Source organism: Artibeus jamaicensis, unplaced genomic scaffold, assembly GCF_021234435.1.
Source record: "Artibeus jamaicensis isolate MK-2021 breed Jamaican fruit bat unplaced genomic scaffold, CSHL_Jam_final contig_387, whole genome shotgun sequence".
NCBI classification, from domain to species: domain Eukaryota; kingdom Metazoa; phylum Chordata; class Mammalia; order Chiroptera; family Phyllostomidae; genus Artibeus; species Artibeus jamaicensis.
The window spans coordinates 14,461,438-14,468,848 of record NW_026521812.1 but is presented as its reverse complement, the minus strand read 5'-3'; positions in this window follow the sequence as shown (position 1 = coordinate 14,468,848).

Sequence of the window (7,411 nt, the reverse complement as noted above, 5' to 3'; positions counted from 1 at the left end):
CTATTCCTCCAGGCAGAAACAGGGCTTCCTCCAGGAGCATTCCCTACTGTGCTGGTCTCCTAGGGCTGCCATAATGAAAGACCACCAATTTGATGGCTTAAACAGCAGAATTTATTTTCTCACCGTTCTGGAAACTGGAAGTCTGAGATCAGGGAGGGTGCCAGCATGGCCAGATTGTTGTTACAACTGTCTTCCTGGCTTTTGGACAGCTGCTTTTTCCCTTTGTATGTACATGGATTTCACTTGAGGGAAAGGGAGGAGAGGGAGAAGGACAATGGGGGGAGAGAGAGAGAAAGAGAGAGAGAGAGAGAACAAGCAATTTGGTGTCTCTTCTTATGCTAATTCTCTTGGGTCAAGGACCAACCTTACCAACCCATTTAACCTTCATTACTTCCATAGAGGCCATTTCTCCAAATACAGCTATATTGCCAATTAAGGCTTCAATGTATAAATTTTGAGGGAACATATATAGTTCATTACACTGTTTACAAGGTAGGCTCCTTACAGTGTCTGCCAGCAGAATTTTCGAATCACTGTAAAAATGGCTGCATTTATCTGCCATGTTTCCTGTGTCTGAATAGATGTGCTTAGTAGCGGGGGTGAGTTAAGGAGGGCTGATAAGTAGCTTCTTTGGTTCTGGGTCTTTGACTCAAGAGGAAGCACATAAGAGCCTGTTGTTGAAACTATGAGAATGTGAGCTTCCTGCCTTGATGGAATGATGAAAGTTTTGGATTACTTCCTTGTGGAGATAGGATGGGAATTATTACATTCTACATATGGAAAAGAGGACATTAACTATTTGTGAATAAGAGAGAGCACTGCTATACATTATAATATGGTTTATTTTTACTTGTTTTGCTATGCTTCTTCATGTCATGCATGTCCCTGTGGAAGGCTTATATACTTGGATGCCATTGATGCTAGACTTAGCAATGGGACTTGTTTTGGTCTGGATAAGAAAATGTGAACAAAACTGCTGTTTGTCACCTCCAAGTAGAAACATTAAGCCAGAATTTGCCTTGCTATGAAATGGACAACACCCCACATAAAGGTTTTTCTGTCAGCCTGTGTGCTGCTGAAGAGAAAATATTGAGCAGAACCATAATGGGCATGTGGAATGAATGAGAGGGCAAGCACAAGGAAACTCAGCTTTTGCTGTGAGCCGGGAGAGTTTGTGATGGCTTGTCATCACACATAACTTAGCCTTGGCCAACTGATAGCATCCTCTAGGTATATGGACACTTAATGTTACATTTAGTGTGCAAGATATACTTAATTGATTCAAATTGACCAAAAGATTAAAAATACCATTTTATTTAATTGGCTAAAATTTTGAGGTTAAGAGTGAACTAAAGAAAAGCACATTTTTGTTTTGGAAAGTCAACCAAAGAAGAATTAAATAACTTATTTTTCTTTAGTGTTTAAATGATAAGATCCACTAGACTATTCTTAACACAAGTTCAGGGCAAAGTTTTAAAATGAAGAGTAGTAATTTTGAAAAATGGTTAATTTTTTCAGCAACCATTCTGTGACGCCAGCTCCTTGACCATATCATGATGGGGGAATAGTGCATTGTGTCCGCTCCCAGAAATGGCAAATGTGCTGACTCACCCAGGCCCATTTCATTACAATAAATTTAAGGTGACTTCAGCAACATTTTGAATGAACTGGCCAATGCTATTAAAAGACTAACTCTGCTTTTTCCTAATTTAAATTCAACTGATGCTCCAGTGAGTGCTCTCTAGCTTATCTGGTCTTCATTAAGGGCCTGTTAAACTATGAAAAAAGTATTACATTTTTGGACATTTATACCATTACATATAATATTAATTGCCAAAGTATACTAATTAGCTTATTAGAGTAACTGCTTGTTGTTTATATATCATTTTGCTTCTTACAGAGTCTGCATACTGAGTAGCATTAGAAGCAGAGAGAAAATAATTTTTTTTGAATTAGAAGGGAAAGGGTCACACAAGCATTTCATGGTTACCACTATTCTCTTTAAACTGTCACCAACTAAAGCTCCTTTGACTATCACCTTGTCTCCAGTCATGGGGAAGGACTGGGTGCTCATTAGTAGTCTTCTCTACCCAGTTTCCGGTGCTGCACATAGTGTTGAAGGCGAGAGATGAAATGGACTTCCTCAGCACTGCAGGTAGAGTCAAATGATCTTCCAGGAAGAAAATACTTGATCAGCTCTTCTCAGACTTACCAGCTTCTCTATGTAGAGTGGTCCAAATTCAAGGAGCTGCTTTGCCAAGTGAGATACCAATAGGGTGTGCTGTAAGGATATTCTATCTGCCTACATTATGACTCAGAATAATTTGTGTGTCTGGCCTAATTAACAAGAACTTTCCTTTTATCCTTCAAAAATTTTATAGTCATACACTTTGTTAAGTTTTTAGCAAGTGAATATAAAATGCTGTCCCAGCACAAAATCTTAATTTTATAGATGTGAATGACATACAAATATTTGCTTTAAGTTCATATGATTTGAGGGAAAAAATCAAAATGAAATAATCCCCCTTCATTGTGTTACTACCATGCCCATGATGACTGTGAGCTTCACATGATCATTGACAATAGCCTAAGTTGGGGAAGTTCTGGTGGCCAGAAAACTGTGTTCTGCAAGTCAGGTCACTGAAGTTCTGCACTGAGAACATTGAAAAATGGGTGACTCCCTTTACAAAAATAAAATAAATAAAAGCTATTTATAGCATTAGTAATGTATTATTTGAGAAGTCCATGTCTACATTTTTTGAATATTATCAATAGAAATGCTAATAAAAGCCATGGCAATTCCCAAATGTTGCGGTCCCCTAACTTCCTGTAACAGTTTATATTGTGTGCTTACTGTCTTGTTTTGCTGTTTATTTAGCTTTGCACTTCATATTCATTTAATCGGTTTATGCTCTCCAAATATTTGAAGAAGGTAAATCCTTATTATCAAACCTTCCTGTAATATAACAAGGCTAATTTAATATTCTTAGTCATAGTTATTTAATACCTAGCTCTCTCTAAGTGCTTATTCAGTTATAATAATTAACTTATGTGTTGGCAACACATTTCTATCCATCATTCAGTTGAGTAATTTCTTGTACAATGGCGTGGCTAAGGTTTATATATATTTTGGTGCACACCATCAACATTGAGTTCCCCTGCTGTGTAAGTAGGACTACTATTAAGAAGGAGTACAGTTTTTCATGAATCTGTGTTGAAGAGAGTGTAGGTACTTACATTGGAAAACACTGTTAAGAGGTGATTACCCAAGAAATGGATCTTTTGTTGCTTTTCTCATATGGGATATAGTATCCGGTACACAAATAATGCATATCTAATTTAGCAGTAGTACAGGAGTCTATGAAAATAATAGAGAATCATAATTTAAGGTATTTCAAAAATAGTTTAAAGTTGTTTTCTATATTTAGTAATGTTAGAAATGATTATGATGACATATTGAAACTGTAGATCTCAAAGAGCCCTCAGAAACCACTTTGCCCAACTCCTACCATTTAGAGTTGAAGCAAATGGCCCAGCTGTGTCAAGGGCCATAGTGCAAGGGAGTGACAGATCTGAGGTTAGAATAAAAGACTCTTTGTGACAATCTATGCTTTTTCGTCTGCCACAAGTTGACTCCCTATGTTCTTAAAAATCATGAGTCAGTACATTTATTAGGGAAACATTAGGGCCCTATTCTCCTATCAGTGTTTTTTCTTTACCAGATGAGATGGTCATTAATTGGTGTTATGACTCTGTAAAATTTAACTGAACTCTAAACTGAATTCTAAAATTTATGATTTCAGAGAGAATTAGTAGTAATTAAGAAACTCAGACACTTAATCATTCAGAGACAGGTATAATTTTCTAAAATTATTTTATCTGGCCTATAAATCATCTTTTCTTTCTGTGTGTGATTTCTTTCCCTCTATTTACTGACCTACAGGCCTGGATAAAGAATCTTATCAAAATTCTATTATTTATGATATGTGAAAATGCCTATTACCAAACTGTGATTTTTGTAATAAAATCACATTTTAGCAGTAATTTTTCAAACATGTTCTTGCAAGCACTGTTAGGCGGGAATGTGACTTTCCTTCACCATTATCTGTAACACAGGTCCAAGGGAGAAGAGCTTCATTAGTGTGAAATTCCCAGAGTATCTCCATTTCCATTTATTCTACTCCTGGCAAGTAAGGGTGACTTATCTGATTGGAGAATTTAGTAAACATAAAGTCATCATGCTTATCTCAGTTATGCCATTTTTTCCTTATCAGGTGCTAGCTGGTCTAGGGAGCAGCAGTTATCCACCGTTCTACCCAAAGGTAGGAGGTCTTCTGCTGTGTAATGTTACCTGTAATAAGGTGGTAAAATCTGCCAAATTATCAGGTTTAGTTAGCAGGGTTATTATGGTTTTCACAATAAGCTATGTCCTCTAACTCAGTCTTTATGAGTAACAAGTGTGATATTTTGATCTATATCCCTTCCTCATTTAAGTTTTCAATGTGTTTGAAAGAAGCAAGGGCCTTACAGACCCTAAGAGCTGTTCCTGGTAAAGACTAACTAAAAATATAACCCACAATTATATGACACAAGAGGAACCTAATGAACAAAGTAAACTAACAATGAAAATAGAACTAGAGGCCTGGAAACAAGGAACAGACTGACAGTGACCAGAGGGGAGAAGGAAGGGTGATAAGGGTGGAAAGAAGGGGAAGGGACTAGTCAAGGAACATGTGTGAATGACCCAGAGACATGGACAACAGGGTGGAGAGTGTTGTGGAAGCAGAATGTGGGCTGGAAGGAGGAGGGCAAAGGGGGAAAATTGGGACAAGTATAATAGAGTCACAATAAAATGTTTAATAAAAGAGAATTTGATTAGGAATGGGGAAAGAAAAAATTCCCATTTCCCATATTATTAGTCAATTTTATTAGTGAACTCTTGAGTGAGTTGACACTCTTGGGCTAGTTATGAATGAAGAATTTCTCCTCATGATATCATCTGGATATTGCAGTTCTAACTGGTTTTATATGATGAGATTCTCCTCTTCCCACTTTCCGGGAGTTGGTCATGGGCTCATTTTCTCTTGGAAGTCACACCCTGTGTCCCATAGAATCCTGGCTGTCTCACATGTGCAAGCTTCCTTCTGAGAAGAAGCTCCCATTTTTATTTTAGTTTATTTTTATGTGTATATTTTCTCTCTTTTCCTTAAAATCCTGTTCTCCTTGGAGTTTCTCCTTTTCTCATAAATTTCTGTACTATTCCTCCCTGTATAATCCTGTATCCTCACATATAATATTCACGTCTATCTATATTTCTATATATAATACATAATTCTTACATTTTGTACTGTAGAAAAGTGATGATTGATTTATAGTGAATTACTCTCAGCTACTTGCCATTTATATGATCTGAATATATATACAAAACTTTTAAAACTCACCAAAGAAGAGTTACTAGATTTGACAGTCTGAAATAATCTGACTTCACTCACAACCATTGAAGGGAGTCAGTCAGTAATACGCATGGAAAGCACATTGCAAACTGCTGAGCTTCACACTGAGGTGCATTTGCAAATTCCCTTTTCCTGTGGAGGAGACACTTGCTGCTCTTTCCTGAGCTGCCTCTTCACTGAGCTGCCGTGTGGTGTCATTTTCCTTTATCTGTGGCACTGTCTTTGTTCTGACTACAACTTTCAGTATTTCATACCCTACAAACCTTTATTTGGGACACAGAGAAAAACACCGATTGAAATTCCCTTCTTTTCAAACAGTACTGTCAGAAAGGAGAGATTTTACAAACAAATTAGAAAATGGCCAGCGTCTCTTTCGGCAAAACAGAATAAAATAATATGAACTGAAGAAAATGTTCTAAGGTGCCAAAGGCGAGACCAAATTTAACCGATGTTGGGAGACTCTTGTAGGTTAAGAACTTAACATTCAGGTCAGCTACTGAGGTCCAGTTACACTACTTAGCAAGTTTTAGCTGTGATACTGGCATCATTTGGCTTCATGGACAAAGGCTAAAGGCATTTAAGAAGGAGGCAAAGTGGCAAATTGATTTGTAGTGGCAAATCAACGGTGCTGTGAGGATGCTGAGTAAACTGCTGTGAGAAGGACTGGAGAAAGGAAACCCTGCAGGATAGTGAAGGGCCTCGGTTTCAGGAGAGGGCAGCTCCAGCCTATATCAGCTCTGAAGACTGAGAAACAACCCAGGTCACGCTGATGTGAAAATGAGTGGGTAATTAGGAAAGACATCCTAATTAATTGGAAGGTGTATACAGAACCCCAAGCAGTCTTTGTTCTAATGGAGAGGAAGGGAGTTGTAAAAATGAATCTTTGGTTTCATTAATAAATTAGTTCTAAATATCAACAGGAAATGAGCTATTGACTATGTGCTGACATTTCAGGCCATAAAGGGACTGGAAGTAACACAAACATACCTTTCAAATATGCTGATACACTTGTGTGACATTTATGTGGGAGAAAAATATTAAAATCATATTTCCTCCACTCTTAAGGTTATGCACCAAGGTTAAAGAATTGGACAAAGGCCTTTTCTAAAAAATTTCTAGTTTGTAATGGCTGGTTTTGTTCCAGTGCCTCGTTGGACGTTGAGACCAATATCCAAGTTGCCCCCTGGTCCTGACCACCTTCGGGTCCTCTCTGTTGACAGTTACTGCCTGCTCAGGGCAATTTTGTGTGACTTTTTTAAACTATTAACTAAAAAAATAAGTTACACTGAGTCATGTCCCAGAGCTAATGATGAAAATAATAGTGTTTCCAAAGCTTTGTCATGTTTTTGTTAATAGTAACCAAATTACAGAACAATCCTATCTTTTTTATTAAATCATTTTTATTGTTATTTTATTACAGTTGTTTCAGTTTTCCCCCCTTTGCCCTCCTCTGCCATGTAGTTATTTCTTTCTAGAACATATAGCAGACTTAAAGCTTAAAATGACTAACATAAATTTCATCTGTCCTTTCCAGTTAAAAAATGAGAACATTAACACAAAAATTGAGATCCTCAGATTCTATTGAAAAATCAGATGGTGCAGCACTGTCCCCACTGCCCTCGTGGCTCTGACTCGATGGAGCAGACAGACCACGGCTCCGTGCCGAAGCAGAGCAGGCAGCCCCAGTGTGGTGCCATTCCCTCTGGTCTCCTGGGACACCGGCTTCATCACTTGCTTTCCTGAGTAGCCTTGTAGGCATTGTGACACCACTTTCAATGATCTAGTGCTTTCACTACTGCCTGCTCCTTCTTCCAATTGTCTTCTGTGCACCTTTGGACCTATCTCATCAGCAACATTATTTTGCTAACTGTTAAAGCTAAATGTTAGAACAGCCTTTGAAAATCAATCCTTATCTTCCTCACTAGCAGTGTGTCAGACTGTGCCATTTCAACCACCTT